The sequence below is a fragment of the Panulirus ornatus genome, chromosome 70 (assembly GCF_036320965.1).
Source record: "Panulirus ornatus isolate Po-2019 chromosome 70, ASM3632096v1, whole genome shotgun sequence".
In the NCBI taxonomy this organism is placed as follows: Eukaryota; Metazoa; Arthropoda; class Malacostraca; order Decapoda; family Palinuridae; genus Panulirus; species Panulirus ornatus.
In genome coordinates, this window is record NC_092293.1 from 14,791,346 (window position 1) to 14,807,021 (window position 15,676).

At 41.3% G+C, this 15,676-nt stretch overlaps 1 long non-coding RNA gene across 1 annotated transcript; it reads left to right on the forward strand.

The window, feature by feature from the left end:
* The first annotated feature begins 7,826 nt into the window (after positions 1-7,826).
* On the forward strand, positions 7,827-14,652 carry LOC139747737 (uncharacterized). The gene is made up of 2 exons (XR_011712455.1): positions 7,827-9,002; positions 13,616-14,652. It is a non-coding gene; the product is annotated as an uncharacterized lncRNA (long non-coding RNA).
* The last annotated feature ends 1,024 nt before the right edge of the window (positions 14,653-15,676 follow it).

Genomic DNA, 15,676 nt, shown 5'->3' on the forward strand with positions numbered 1-15,676 from the left:
TGTAATTGGGTGATTTTCATAGTTTGTCGTGTAAGTGCAGTTGGAGAGTGTCTTTGAAGTTGTCCTAGTCTACTTTTTTGTAGTGGTAGTGTAAGGGTGATGGGACGAGGTTAGGGTTAGACGAGAGTTGAAGAAAGATAGAGATTTGTTCGGAACCACACAGTGGTCCTGGAGACAAGAAATTATGAAGATTATTACTGGCTTTGTTGGAGAAGACAAGGTCAGGTCTGCCTTTTCCTCCTTGGCCAGTGAAGACGGTGTGAAGGTAAGGACCTAGGAAGTTAAGACGTTTGTAAGAGTATAAAGCGAATAAGTCATCACCATGAGAATTGTTTCTGCTGTGGTGGAAGGCTCTGTGTTGGGCGTTGAGGTTAGCTAGAAGGTAGACTGGGATATGTGTGTGATTGAATACTGTGTAGAGATCATGGAGTGGAATGGTAGTGTTGGGTCGAGAGTATGTAGTGCAGAAGATAATGAAGCCATGTATTGTGTTTACCTTAACTGCTAGAAAGTGTTCGTATTGCCATGAGATGGCGAGGTATTCGTGTTCGATGGTGTTGCGTATGAGAATGGCGACTCCCTCGTGTCTACTGTCTGGAGACTGTCGTGATGTATACCCGTAATGTCTAATTTTGTATCCGTTGGTGATACATGTGATGTTAAGTATCACAACATCGGGTTTTTTCTCTTCGAGGAGAGTGGCAATCAGATGACGGCCATTGTGATAGCTGCGCACGTTAAACTGTTAGAATTTTAGCATTTTACGACTTATGGAAGTTTATTGGCCTTCTGTGTCTGTTGTCGATGAAGGCCGTTGACGCGCCGTTTGAGAATTTCACTTGTATCATATTTCTAGTCTCGGGTCGGGATATATCTGGTGAGGGGTCAGGAGAGGGGAGAGGGGAGGGGAGAGGGTCATTGTCGACGAGTTGAAGGTCAAGGTTGACCGTTGGTGGGTTGTCTGGTGTGTCGGCAGGGTCAGGTGCTGGGGCTCCTCTGGGAGGGTTAGGTAGGGGACGGATGGAGGGGGAGGGGGGAGGGGGGGATTGGTGAGTGGAGGTTCTGGGGGAACTGTCGTGTTGGTGGAAGTTGGGACGGTGGGGGTGGGAGAGGAATCGGTATTTGGAGAGACAGTAGGATTGTTGGTGTTGGGTTGGGGGGCTTGTGGATAGAGTTGTGTTAGAGGGTGCGGAGGGGGTATTGGAAGTTGGGAGGGTGACAGGTTGAGTAGTCGGGGGAGAGTTGGAAGTGTTACTGGGGGTCTCCTGGGATACGTTTTCGTTAGGGGACAGGGTGGCGGACGAGACATGGGTCGGTGAGGGATGGTTGGTGGCGGGGGAGCTGAGGAGTTCAGGTGGAGTTCGTACATTGGGTAGGTTGTTATGAGCAAGCAGCAAATCGAAAATTCTGATGAATTCCGACTTATCTTCCCCGCTCAGGAACAACGCTTTTAGGTAGCACGCATACATCCTACCTTGTAGGGTGAGGAGGTCTGAAGAATTAGTAGTTGGGATAGGAGAAGGTTGGGTGGCAGGGGGAGGAGCAGCAGCAGCAACTGTTGCGTAGAGGTGAGGGTTTGTGGAAGGAGGTGAGTTGGATTTTTGTGCCTGACGCACTGGCCGGAGTTGCTCCTTCTTACGTGGGCACAGCCCAGATACAGCAACATGTTCACCTTTACAGTTGACACACTTCGCTGCCTGAGCCTTGCACTCACGAAAACCATGACCAGTTTCCGCGAATTGACTACAGGTTTGGTTGGGTTCTTTACAGTTCTCAGTCTCATGTCCGTATTTCAGACATTTGAAACATTGTTGTACGTCGAGATGTTCATCTTTCTTCAGGGATTTTGCTGGCACAGAGATCATGGGGAACAGGACTCCCCGGGAGAGCAGGCGATCGGCCTCGGTCGGGTTTGAACATTGTATCTTTATTGATCTGGAGTTATTCGGTTTATAGACGTTGATGACATTAACGTCATTGTTTTCGCCATTGATGGCTTCAACAATCTCCGATGGGCTGAGGGACAAGATAGATTCATCAACATTGTAGGCAATAATAGTACATCTAGCTTGAAGGGGCAGCGGTCCTGAACGATTTGGTAGTTTTTTTTAGCTAGTTCATCAAGGAGAGGCTTAGATAGGATTCTATCTAAATCACTATCTTTGCCCAAGCAAATCTTAAACTGGTATTTGTTCGAGGGGAATTGAATGACCCTAGTAGGACGGATCTCAGTGGTCTTAAAGACGATGGACAGGAGTTCGAACGTGGAAGGAGGGGGGCAATCAGTTTTGAGGGATTTTAGACGTATGTCGGGCGGCATGTTGGTGGCATCAGTGTCCTAGTGCGAGAAAACATGAGTGAGGGACGCTCGACGGTCGAAGGTAGGGGAGAGGTAAGAGATAGTGTGAGGGTCTCCACCCCGTCAGGTGAGAACAGGTCCACTCCAGCCTCCACTCCTCAGGAAAATGAGTTTTCCAGAATGGGGTGGGGAAGCTGGGGTAGAGATTGCTCAAGCCAAACGGTTGAGAGATGGATGATGGATGATAAGAATTAAAAAAAATAAAATGAGATGTGAAGATGGACTGGAAGCAACGCGGGGGTGTGGGGAGCAGCGAGGGTGGTGAGGGAACAGCCTGCCGGCGTCGTCACCGTAACGGTCTCCCGCGGGAAGGACCAACGCGGGAGGCAACGTTACAATCCACTTCTTTCTTCGGTCTTCTCTCTTTTGTCTTCTTTCTTCTCTCTTCTGTCTTCTCTCTTCTCTCTTCTTTCTTCTCTCTTCGTGGAATCTGGCGGTTAATCCTCTATCAACCACGTGGCCGAAACAGGAGCAGCAAGAACCTTCTCGAATGGCAAGAAAAGATGGCCAGTACCAATGACCACTGATGATGATAGAAAAGTCCCTTCCAAGAAAGGGCGAGAAAAGAGAGGGGGGAAAGAGCAAGAAATTGTTAGATGAAGTGAATTTTAGAGGGAAGAAAAGAGCCAGGGCATAACCCAGCTTGCATAGGAATAATAGGATGAGCAGGTCAAAGATGATGAGTGGAAGGCAAGGTTTTTTTCAGGATATAGGAGGAGATAGATCGTATCTCTGGCTGATGGACACTGATTCTACCAAGGCGTTCCCCGCACGGACTTAGCAGCAACATCTATACTGATTTTTAGTTTTTAATATATGGTCACTGGATGTTGTCCAGGTTGTATATTAAACATGTTACCTGGGTGGTCTATTCCCAGGAGATTGTTGAAGTAATCAATCCAGTGAGTATGATGTATTTGAAATCGCTCTACTTGTCTTTCAAACTATTTCCTCCAATAGATGTTTAGAGGAGGGATTCGTGCTCTCTCGTGAAGTTCTGTGTTTCTGATGAACTCGTGCCATTTGATGTTAAAAAGCCAACGTAGAGCATTGTTCTGAATTACGTATTTGGAGTGCATGGGTGTTGGATTTGGCTCCGAGTTCGAAAGCTGAAGGGTCGTATTTGATAAGAGGTCGTATTAATGCTTTGTAGAGGTGCAATTTGGTTTTGAATTACGCCTCTCTGAATCTATACAATTTTACGAGCTCCGCTCTCGCAGTAACCGATCTAGACTGTATATGTTGGTTCATTCTCAGGCATACATCATAGTTTGGCCCAGGACAGTGTTGGTGTTTGAGATGGGAATGGCTAAATGACGGTGTATACGGGAGTGTAGGTAGACATTAGTTATGTTGTATCTCTGACGTACGTTAAAGTAAGATATGTTGAATTTGGCAGGATTTGATTTAATACTCCATTTTAACTCCCAAAGCCAAACGTTGTCAATTTCCTGTTGGGTTCTGCTGATTAAGTGTGTGAGGGTTACGGCTCTGATCAGTTGAGTAATATCATCTGCATATTGGAGAGTGATGGAGTCCAGGTGTATAGGACTGGAAAGATCATTTGAGTAGAGTGTGTAAAGAGTAGGGGCCAGCACGGAGCCTTGAGATACACCGGCATTGAGGAAGAAGTAGTTTGAGTAAGTGTTTCTGTATTTGATTCGGGTTTTTCTGTTGCTAAGATAGTTAGAAAGAAGCTTAATGGTGGGTCGTGTGAGTTGGAATTGGGTGCTTAGTTTGTACCTCAATCCATCGTGCCACACGGTGTCAAGGGATTTTTCAACATCTTTTGTGATGAGTGCGGTCATTTTGTGTGTCCACGTGTTGTTTCTTATGTAGTTCGTAATAATGTTGAGTTCATCTTGTGTGGAGCGATGTTGGTGAAAGCCAAACTGTTTGTGTGAGAGTAGGTTGTTGTTTGTAAGCTGTTGTCTTAGTCTGTTGTTTGTGATTCTTTCAAATGTCTTCCCAATGGACTCAAGTAGGCTGATGGGTCTGTAGTTCATGGGGTCTCTGTTGGATCTGTTGGGTTTAGGTATCATTGTGGTTGTTGCTGTTTTGAAGGCCGCGGGAAAATTGCCAGAGGCTAGTGCCGCGTTGAAGAGGAAGGTGATGGCTTTAATAGTGTTGTTAGGGAGATGTGTAAGTAGCTGGTAACCAATGCCTGAATTATCTGGGGCTACTTTGGGTGATCTGAGGAGGAGGAATTTGACTTCGTTCGATCTTATGGAAGTTGTGAGAAGGTTGTCGTGTGAAAGCGATTGGAGGTGTATGATGTGTTCTGGGTAGAAGTGACTGGATCTGTTTTGTATGTGTTCTGTGACGATTTGAGTGTTTTCGCACGCCAGAGGGTGAGGGGGTGAGGGTGAAAGATACCTTCCCAGTGTTTTTGAAAAATGTTGGCAATGTCTTGTGGGTTATGGTGTAGAGTGTTGTCGTCATTAAGCCCATTAAAGTCTGTTTTCGGTATTCCTTTGAGTTTTCGTATTCTGTTCCAAAACTCTTGAGGAGATTTGATTCGGTGTTGTTCTGTTGTGGTGATAAGAGATTTCCAGTGTCTATTGTGGTCTTCTAGAAGGCTGTTGAGTGTGTGGTTTTGTAGGGATGTGAAGTCCCACCGTACTAGGCCCAAACGACGTCTGTTTTGTTCAAAGCGTCGACGGTAGCACGAGAGGAGTCTGGTTGTTTTGGGAGAACGGAAGAAGGAGTATCTTGAAGTAAATGAAGATTTGGGGGATAGAAATGTCAGCTGCCTGTGTGATTGTTTCGTGTATATGTTCTACTTCTGTGTCTATTAGTGTTATTGGGTGATTTTCATAGTTTGTGGTGTAAGAGCAATTAGAAAAAGTGTCTTCGAAGTTGCGCTAGTCTGCTTTTTTTGTAGTGGTAGTGTGAGGGTGGTGGGACGGGGATAGGGTTAGATGAGAGGTGAAGAAAGAGAAGGATTGGGTCGGAAACACAGTGGTCCTGGAGACAAAAAGTAATGAAGATAATTACTGGCTCCGTTGGAGAAGACAAGGTCGGGTCTGCTCTTTCCTCTTGGGCCAGTGAAATTGGTATGGAAGAAAGGTCCTAGGAAGTTGAGACGTTTGAAGGAGCATAAAGCGAATAGGTCATCACCGTGAGAATTGTTTCTGTTGTGGTGGAAGCTTCTGTGTTGGGCGTTGAGGTCAGCTAGAAGGTAGACTGGGATATGAGTGTGATTGAATACTGTCCAAAGATCGTGGAGTGGAATGTTAGTGTTGGGTCGAGAGTATGTAGTGCAGAAGATAATGAAGCCATATATGGTGTTTACCGCTAGAAAGTGTTCGAGACGTCATGAAGTGGTTATCATTCGTGTTCGACAGTATTGCATGTAAGAATGGCGACTCCCTCGTGTCTACCGTCTGAAGACTGTCGGGATGTATATCCGTAGTGTCTAATTCTACACACATTAGTGATACATGTGCTGTTGATTATCAAAACATCGGGTCTTTTCTCTTCGAGGAGAGTGGCAACCAGATGACGGCCATTGTGGTAGATGAGCACATTAAACTGCAAGATTTTAAGCATTTTACGATTTTGGGAAATTTATCGTTCTTTTACTTCTGTGTTCGATGACAGCCATTGGCATTCCGTTGAGGGTCTTCATGTGAACTTCGGTGGAGGTTTGTCTGGTCTTGGGTCGGCAACTTCCTGGGAGGAGTTAGGGAGGGGGAGAGTCATAGTCGACGAGTCGAATGTCGACGTTGTAAGCAGGTAGGTTGTCTGGTGAGTCGGCAGGGTCAGGTTCTGTGGCTCCTCTGGGAGGGTTAGGTGCGAGAGGAGGGGTGGTGGAGGGGAAGGAGTGGGGGAGGAGGGGAGGGACTGGGAAGTGGAGGTTCGGGAGGGACGGTTGGGGTGAAGCGGAAGTTGTAATGTTGAGTGTGGAAGAGGAACTGGTAAGTGGAGAAATGGATGAGTCGTTGGTGTAGAGTTGAGGGGTGGTAGATGGAGTTGTGTTATGGGGTGCGGGGGAGGTATTGGGAGGGTGACAGGTTGTGTTGCTGGTGGAGAGTTTGAAGTGTTACTGGAAGTATCCTGGGACATATTTGCGTTAGGGGTCAGGGAGACGTGTGACAGGAGCCTGGGAAGGATGGCTGTTGGCGGGGGAGGTGAGGAGTTCGGGTGGAGTAAGTACATTGGGCAGGTTAATGTGTGCTGGCAGCAAGTGGAAAATCATGACAAATTCACACTTGTCTTCCTTGCTCAAGAACAGTGCTTTGAGGTAGCGCGCTTGCATCCTTCCTTGTAGGGTGAGGAGGTCGGAGGAGTTTGTGGTTGGGATAGGAGAAGCTTGGGTGGCAGACGGAGGTGCAGCAGCAACTGCTGCGTAGAGGTGAGGGTTTGTAGAAGGGGACGAGCTGGAGGTTTTCAGAGATTGTCGCGCCGAGCGGAGTTGCTCATACTTTCGTGGGCATTGCCCAGATACAGCAACGTGTTGACCTTTACAATTAACACAGGTTGCTGCCTGAGCCTTACACTCACGAAAACCGTGACCAGTTTCCGCACATTGACTGCATGTCTGGCGCTGAGCTTTGTAGCTCTTAGTCTCGTGTCCGTGTTGTAGACATTTAAAACCTTGTATATCGAGGTACTGGTCAGGTTTGTGGTATTTGGCAGGCACTGAGATCATGGGAAACAAGATTTTCCCAGGAGAGTAGGCGATCTGTCTCGGTCCAGTTAGAGCATTGTATTTTTAGTGATCTTGAAGTGTTCAGTTTGAAAACGTTGATGACATTAATGTCACTGTTTTCTTGATTTATGGCTTCAGTTATCTCTATGGGGTTAAGTGACAAGATAGATGCATCAATATTATTAGCACTATCGATGCATCTAGCTTGAAGGGGATGGTCGTAAGCTTGGATAGGATCTCATCTGGATCGCTGTCCTTGCTTAAATATATTCTATATAGATATTTATTAGTAGGGGATTGAATAACCCTACTGGGACGGACCTCAGTGGTCTTAAATACATTCGTTAGTAATTCGAACGTGTAAAGGGGGGGGGGGGGACTTTCGGTTTTAATCAATTTTAAACTAATGTCAGGAGTCATGATGGCATCAATGTCCTAATGCTGAGGAAACGTAGGTGAGGGACCACAACCAGGGAGGACCCTGCACTATCACAGGGTAACCCAGGAGGCTCGGCGGGAGTGGTAAGAATGTGAGGGTCTCAACCCCGTTAGGTGAGAACAGGTCCACACCAAGCCTCCGCTCCTCAGGAAGTAATTTTCCTGAATGGGTTGGGGAAGCTGGGGTAGAAATTGTTCAAACCTAACGGTCGAGAGATGTTGGATGATGGATGGTAAAAAAGATAGTAAAAAGCACGAGAGAAATGGACTGGAGGCAACGTAGGGTGGAGAGTGAGTTGCCTTTATATCCCACACTCTAGCCAAGGTCAGTCTCTCTCTGGTGTTCACTCGCAAAGCACCTAATAGTGTCGCGGACGGCAGTTGCTGACTGACAGGGTGACCTACACTGTGTTGTAAACGTGTTATGGTGATACAGAAGACTGCAGCATCTAGGGACAACCAGGGACATATTCTCCGTGCAGCGAAATCTCCTCAAACAGTTTTGACAACAGGAGACAGAAGGTCATAAACACAAGAAAAACCCTTCAAATGTCCTGAGTGTCAGAAAAGCTTTACGAAACATGTCTATCTTCATAGGCACATGAAATTACATACTATTGAGAAGACATATCAGTGTAAAGAATACCAGAGTACCTTCTCCCGTAAGAACAACTTAGTGTTGCAGATGAAAGTTTACATTGGACAAAAGCAGTATCAGTGTTCAGAGTGTCAAAAGTATTTTTCTAAAAAATGTGATTTAAAGACACACTTGAGAATCCATACTGGTGAGAACCCATACCAATGTTCAGAATGTCAAAAAAGTTTTTCTTCTAAAAGTAAGTTAGTGACACACCTGAGAGTTCACACGGGCGAGAAGCCATACCGATGTACAGAATGTCAAAAAAAGTTTTTCTCAGAAAAGTAGTTTAGTGACACACCTGAGAGTTCACACGGGCGAGAAACCATACCAATGTTCAGAATGCCAAAAAAAATTTCTCAGAAAAGAAAATTAGTGAGACACCTGAGAGATCACACGGGCGAGATGCCATACCAATGTTCAGAATGTCAAAAAACTTTTCCTTTTAAAAGTAGGTTAGTGACACACCTGAGAGTTCACACGGGCGAGATGCCATACCAATGTTTAGAATGTCTAAAACAATTCTCTGAAAAAGGTAATTTAGTGACACACTTGAGAGTTCACACAGGCGAGAAGCCGTACCAATGTTCAGAATGTCAAAAAAGTTTTTCTCAGAAAGGTAATTTAGTGAGACACTTGAGAGTTCACACAGGCTAGAAGCCATATCAATGTTCAGAATGTCAAAAACAATTTTCTTGAAGAGGTGATTAAGGAAGACATCGGAGAGTTCACACAGGGTAGAAACCATGCTTATGTTCAGAATGTCCTAAATGTTTCTCCCGAAAAAGCAGTATAGTAAAATGCAAGGTAGTTGAACGCATCCTAGATCTCATGTGGTGAGAAGAACCATCCACGACCCGCGTGCCGTGGAGCGATCCATGACGTCACACTCAGGGAGGTCAGGCGCCAAACAGGTGAGACCCCACACTGATTAACAAATGATACTGTTTCATCTCTGGTACTATACTAGTATTTCTGTAAAATATATATATATATATATATATATATATATATATATATATATATATATATATATATATATATTTTTTTTTTTTCAATTTTCTAAAAGAAGGAATAGAGAAGAGTGCCTGGTGAGGATATACCTTCAAAGGCCTAGCCCTCATTCTTAACGCTACCTCGCTATCGCGGGAAATGGCGAACAGTATGAATGAAAGAAATATATATATATATATATATATATATATATATATATATATATATATATATATATATATATATATATATATATATTAGAAAGTTTGGATTAAAAAAATCATTTTTTAATGTTTGTACCGGTTTATAAGTATGTTTGTACCGGTTTATAAGTATGTTTGTACCGGTTTATAAGTATGTTTGTACTGGTTTATAAGTATGTTTGTACCGGTTTATAAGTATGTTTGTACTGGTTTATAAGTATGTTTGTACCGGTTTATAAGTATGTTTGTACTGGTTTATAAGTATGTTTGTACCGGTTTATAAGTATGTTTGTACCGGTTTATAAGTATGTTTGTACCGGTTTATAAGTATGTTTGTACCGGTTTATAAGTATGTTTGTACCGGTTTATAAGTATGTTTGTACCGGTTTATAAGTATGTTTGTACCGGTTTATAAGTATGTTTGTACCGGTTTATAAGTATGTTTGTACCGGTTTATAAGTATGTTTGTACCGGTTTATAAGTATGTTTGTACTGGTTTATAAGTATGTTTGTACCGGTTTATAAGTATGTTTGTACCGGTTTATAAGTATGTTTGTACTGGTTTATAAGTATGTTTGTACCGGTTTATAAGTATGTTTGTACCGGTTTATAAGTATGTTTGTACTGGTTTATAAGTATGTTTGTACTGGTTTATAAGTATGTTTGTACCGGTTTATAAGTATGTTTGTACTGGTTTATAAGTATGTTTGTACGGTTTATAAGTATGTTTGTACCGGTTTATAAGTATGTTTGTACTGGTTTATAAGTATGTTTGTACCGGTTTATAAGTATGTTTGTACCGGTTTATAAGTATGTTTGTACTGGTTTATAAGTATGTTTGTACCGGTTTATAAGTATGTTTGTACCGGTTTATAAGTATGTTTGTACGGTTTATAAGTATGTTTGTACGGTTTATAAGTATGTTTGTACCGGTTTATAAGTATGTTTGTACCGGTTTATAAGTATGTTTGTACGGTTTATAAGTATGTTTGTACCGGTTTATAAGTATGTTTGTACCGGTTTATAAGTATGTTTGTACTGGTTTATAAGTATGTTTGTACCGGTTTATAAGTATGTTTGTACCGGTTTATAAGTATGTTTGTACTGGTTTATAAGTATGTTTGTACCGGTTTATAAGTATGTTTGTACGGTTTATAAGTATGTTTGTACCGGTTTATAAGTATGTTTGTACCGGTTTATAAGTATGTTTGTACCGGTTTATAAGTATGTTTGTACCGGTTTATAAGTATGTTTGTACCGGTTTATAAGTATGTTTGTACCGGTTTATAAGTATGTTTGTACCGGTTTATAAGTATGTTTGTACCGGTTTATAAGTATGTTTGTACTGGTTTATAAGTATGTTTGTACTGGTTTATAAGTATGTTTGTACCGGTTTATAAGTATGTTTGTACCGGTTTATAAGTATGTTTGTACCGGTTTATAAGTATGTTTGTACGGTTTATAAGTATGTTTGTACCGGTTTATAAGTATGTTTGTACCGGTTTATAAGTATGTTTGTACTGGTTTATAAGTATGTTTGTACCGGTTTATAAGTATGTTTGTACCGGTTTATAAGTATGTTTGTACCGGTTTATAAGTATGTTTGTACCGGTTTATAAGTATGTTTGTACTGGTTTATAAGTATGTTTGTACCGGTTTATAAGTATGTTTGTACCGGTTTATAAGTATGTTTGTACCGGTTTATAAGTATGTTTGTACTGGTTTATAAGTATGTTTGTACTGGTTTATAAGTATGTTTGTACTGGTTTATAAGTATGTTTGTACCGGTTTATAAGTATGTTTGTACCGGTTTATAAGTATGTTTGTACCGGTTTATAAGTATGTTTGTACCGGTTTATAAGTATGTTTGTACTGGTTTATAAGTATGTTTGTACCGGTTTATAAGTATGTTTGTACCGGTTTATAAGTATGTTTGTACCGGTTTATAAGTATGTTTGTACCGGTTTATAAGTATGTTTGTACCGGTTTATAAGTATGTTTGTACCGGTTTATAAGTATGTTTGTACTGGTTTATAAGTATGTTTGTACCGGTTTATAAGTATGTTTGTACCGGTTTATAAGTATGTTTGTACCGGTTTATAAGTATGTTTGTACCGGTTTATAAGTATGTTTGTACCGGTTTATAAGTATGTTTGTACCGGTTTATAAGTATGTTTGTACCGGTTTATAAGTATGTTTGTACCGGTTTATAAGTATGTTTGTACCGGTTTATAAGTATGTTTGTACTGGTTTATAAGTATGTTTGTACCGGTTTATAAGTATGTTTGTACCGGTTTATAAGTATGTTTGTACTGGTTTATAAGTATGTTTGTACCGGTTTATAAGTATGTTTGTACCGGTTTATAAGTATGTTTGTACCGGTTTATAAGTATGTTTGTACCGGTTTATAAGTATGTTTGTACCGGTTTATAAGTATGTTTGTACCGGTTTATAAGTATGTTTGTACCGGTTTATAAGTATGTTTGTACCGGTTTATAAGTATGTTTGTACCGGTTTATAAGTATGTTTGTACCGGTTTATAAGTATGTTTGTACCGGTTTATAAGTATGTTTGTTCTATCTCTGGGATTGATTTTTAATAGTAACGCCTATACGAGAAAACTGTAGAAAAATACAAAGGTATTATCAGGGATACATAGTCCAACTGTATTATAGAGTATATTACAAAACTACATACCATAAGAACATGAGAAGTAAGGACACTGCAAGAGGCGTATTGGCCCCAGCTAGGCAGGTCCTGAGTCTGTCCACAACCCAACTGCCTGTACACATAAACACATCCAACCTTCGTTTAAAGCTAACTAAAGATCTAACTTCAACTACTGTACTTGACAGCTTGTTCCATAATCTACTACCCTATTCCCGAACCAATATCTACCCACATCCGACCTGAATCTATCTAAATCCATTATTTTTGGTCCTACCCAGTGGCGTCATTCTAAGAACTTTATTCATGTTACCTCTATGTATGGTCTTCACCTATTCAAAAACTTCATTCACATCCCCTCTAGACCTTCTCCTCTTAAATGACTGCAAATTCAGCCTTTTTTACCTCTCTTCATAAGTGAGGTCTCTCTCTCTCTCTCTCTCTCTCTCTCTCTCTCTCTCTCTCTCTCTCTCTCTCTCTCTCTCTCTCTCTCTCTCTCTCTCTCTCTCTCTCTCTCTCTCTCTCTCTCTCTCTCTCTAATAATCATTATTAACTGCATAGTATGGAGCCCAAAACTAAACCGCATGATTCAAATGTGAGTCTCACCAATTCAAGATAATGTTGTAATAATACTCTAGGAGTTTCATTGCTAACAGTCCCATTAATGAACCCAAACATACTATTAGTCTTATTACACACTTTAATACATTGTTGCAGCGGCTTAAGATCCTCGCTCACTCCACCTGAAGTACGTGGAATTGTTGATCTGACTAACATGTAATGGCAGACCTGAAAATACACACACACACACACACACACACACACACACACACAACACGTACAAATTCTCTCTACTTCACTCTTTTCATTTCTCGTATCTTTTATTTTTTGCATTATACACAATAACTACTCCTATATTTGTTCTCTTTACTCGTATATTTCAATAAGGTAAATTAAAGCTGAAGTCCATGTAATTTGTTTAGTAAATCGTAATGAGATCTTTTTCTCCTCTGTGTCTGTTGGACCCGAGGAAAGTAAAACCATTCCTCATTATTGACAATAGTGTTTAGGGTTAAGTAAGCAATGGTTTTATCAATATAGACTTTGGTAAAGAGAAATTAATATTAAATCTAAGAAGTTCATGATCAGGCAAATAAATGATCCTAGCCCTCTTAGCAAAATCTAATCTATTATTTACATTATATGGCGAGATTCTTCTTCCTTTAACGTAGCTGAGATGCCCCTACCCTCAAAAACTTTCATTGACTTAATAAAACTTTGTTGACAATAACGTTTTCCAAGTTGCTGAGGCTGATTCTTATTGAAAGAAATTCGGTTTAGCCATGATAAATTCCCTCACTCCCATTCTCAGTAACTTATTCATGGAATACTATGAGACTGAGATCCAAACTTCAGTTAGTAACAGTCCAAAAATATGGATAAAATACGTTAACGATGTGTGGTTCTTATGGCCATCTTACCAAGATCGTGATGTGTTCTTTAATGAATTACGATTCATCCCACCATCAAGTTTAAGACTAAATGGAAACACAAAGGCAAATCACCCTTCCTTAATGTGGTGATAATTAGGTATTTTGATTAGTTATTCTTTAAGATCTACAGGAAGCCTACCAGTGCTGAGAGTTATGTTCATTATTGTTCAGGATGTGGGAAAACAGGATCCCAGCTCCAGGTGTGGTGTGCAGGAACAGTTCCCCAGTGCTACGTCTGGTGTGTGAGGGACACAATACCTATATGTGAGATGTGATGTGTGAAGGAACTCTTATCACAGTATCCTCATCCCGGTACAAGCTTGCGGTGTGTGGTACTACCTGCCAGGTCTGGTATGTGAGGAACAGAGTACCTCAGTGCCAGTGCAATACTGGTCAGTGTGAGATGAAATGGTTTAGTGTCAGATGTGGTGTGTGGTAAGAAAGTACCCCAGTGTCAGTGTAGGTGTGGTGGTGCAGCGCTGTAGTGCTAACACTGACTTCCTTCGCCACCCGCCTACACTATTCACCCTCATTGCCGACCTACAAGACTTTCCTTCACAACGGTGAGGTGTCTGGTGACATCAGTACCCCAGTGTTAGTGTAGGTGTGGTATGGTTGTACAGGACCCTCGTGACAGGTGTGATGTGTGGTGAGACACTACCACAGATTTAGTGTATGTGTGGTGCCACAGGACCCTTGTGCCAGGTGCTGTGCCTAGTGACACAGTACCACAGTGCTAAGCCTGTTGTGTAGTGACACAATCGCCAAGCTTCTCTGCAGGTCTGGTCTGCAGAGACACGTTGCCAGTCTTGATGTTTGAGGACAAACTATCTCAACATTAAGTCTGGTTTATGGGAAATTCATTATCTTGTACCATCCATGATGAGTGTAGAATACAGCAGCCCAGTGCCTGGTCTAGTGTGTGGGAGGCACACTGCCTCACTCCCAGGTCTGGTTTATAGTAACACAGGTGTCACGCTCTTGCTCACATATGATCATCTCTGGTGGGTGTCTGCGGCTTCAGCAACATTATGTCCACAACCTTTTGATCATATATAAACATTATGGCCTCAATAAACTGTCCAATGAATTATTTGATTTGTACAAACTGTCACTGTAAAAATATCAGTCATTTTGGAACGAAGTATTGATTTACCGCGTTTACTGTATTAGTGATATGTTATCAAAGAAATAAATTACCTTTTAATCAATCCTTTCTTTTTTTATTTGCTTGATCAGTAGTGTATGTCATTTCACTTGCATCTCCATATGAAAGCAACAGCAGCACACATGTTATTTTCATTGAAAATTAAGTATACATGGTGGTAAGTACAGACGTACAGTACAGTACATGTAGAGCCTCAACATTAAGCCAGGAGAGCTCAGGTTACTGGCTGCAAGCAAATGTGACGAAACTCCTGAAGGAAAGTGACTTTTCCCTAAAATAAGCTCACTGTAGGTAAGTTGTCTGTTTATTGCCATTAGACTGTGTAGAAAACCTTAATACTTATGTGTGGTGGTAACGAGTGGCAACAGGTCCCAGTTTTAGACTTGTTGCTCCACCTAATACTGATATTGAACTGTGCATTGTTTCACTGTCATTGGTTCATGAAAGTGAAGCCGTGTACTGGTATCTATAAAGAAATGAGTCATCTTTGCGATGACATAAAGTATTTTAGATATTGTTAATGTTCGGAGGCTACGTAACTAAATGTCAGAGTCTGAGAAAGCATCTGTAGAAGATATTATGTGATTGCTATTTCTGAATCTTGGTTTGATATAAAATAGATAGACTTCTTTGTCTAATACGCAATTCCAGGGTATAATTTTTAATAAGAACATGGTAAATAATGTAGGCGGTAATGGTTGGTCTTTGTTAAAGATCATCTTAATCTTGTGATGAATAAAATGTCACCGATGGGAATGTCGATTTCATTTTGCATAAATTAAAGATGAACTTCGTAAGAAAATAACAGTAGGACAAACACCAGAGAAAGGCGACAGATTTTATGATCAGTTTGCAGAAATTTGTGATGAACAAGATTCTGTCGTAAAAGACTTAAGTGCAAGGTTGGGGCGAATGTCTCTTTCCACCAGCTTCGGGTGCGGATCCACGTAGATTTGCTTGATATTTCCATAATCCAATTAGTTGAGAAACCTGCTCGTGACGTTGATAATGTTGAAGATTGAGGTAAGTTTGTTACAATTCAATAAATGTTATTTCTTTTATTA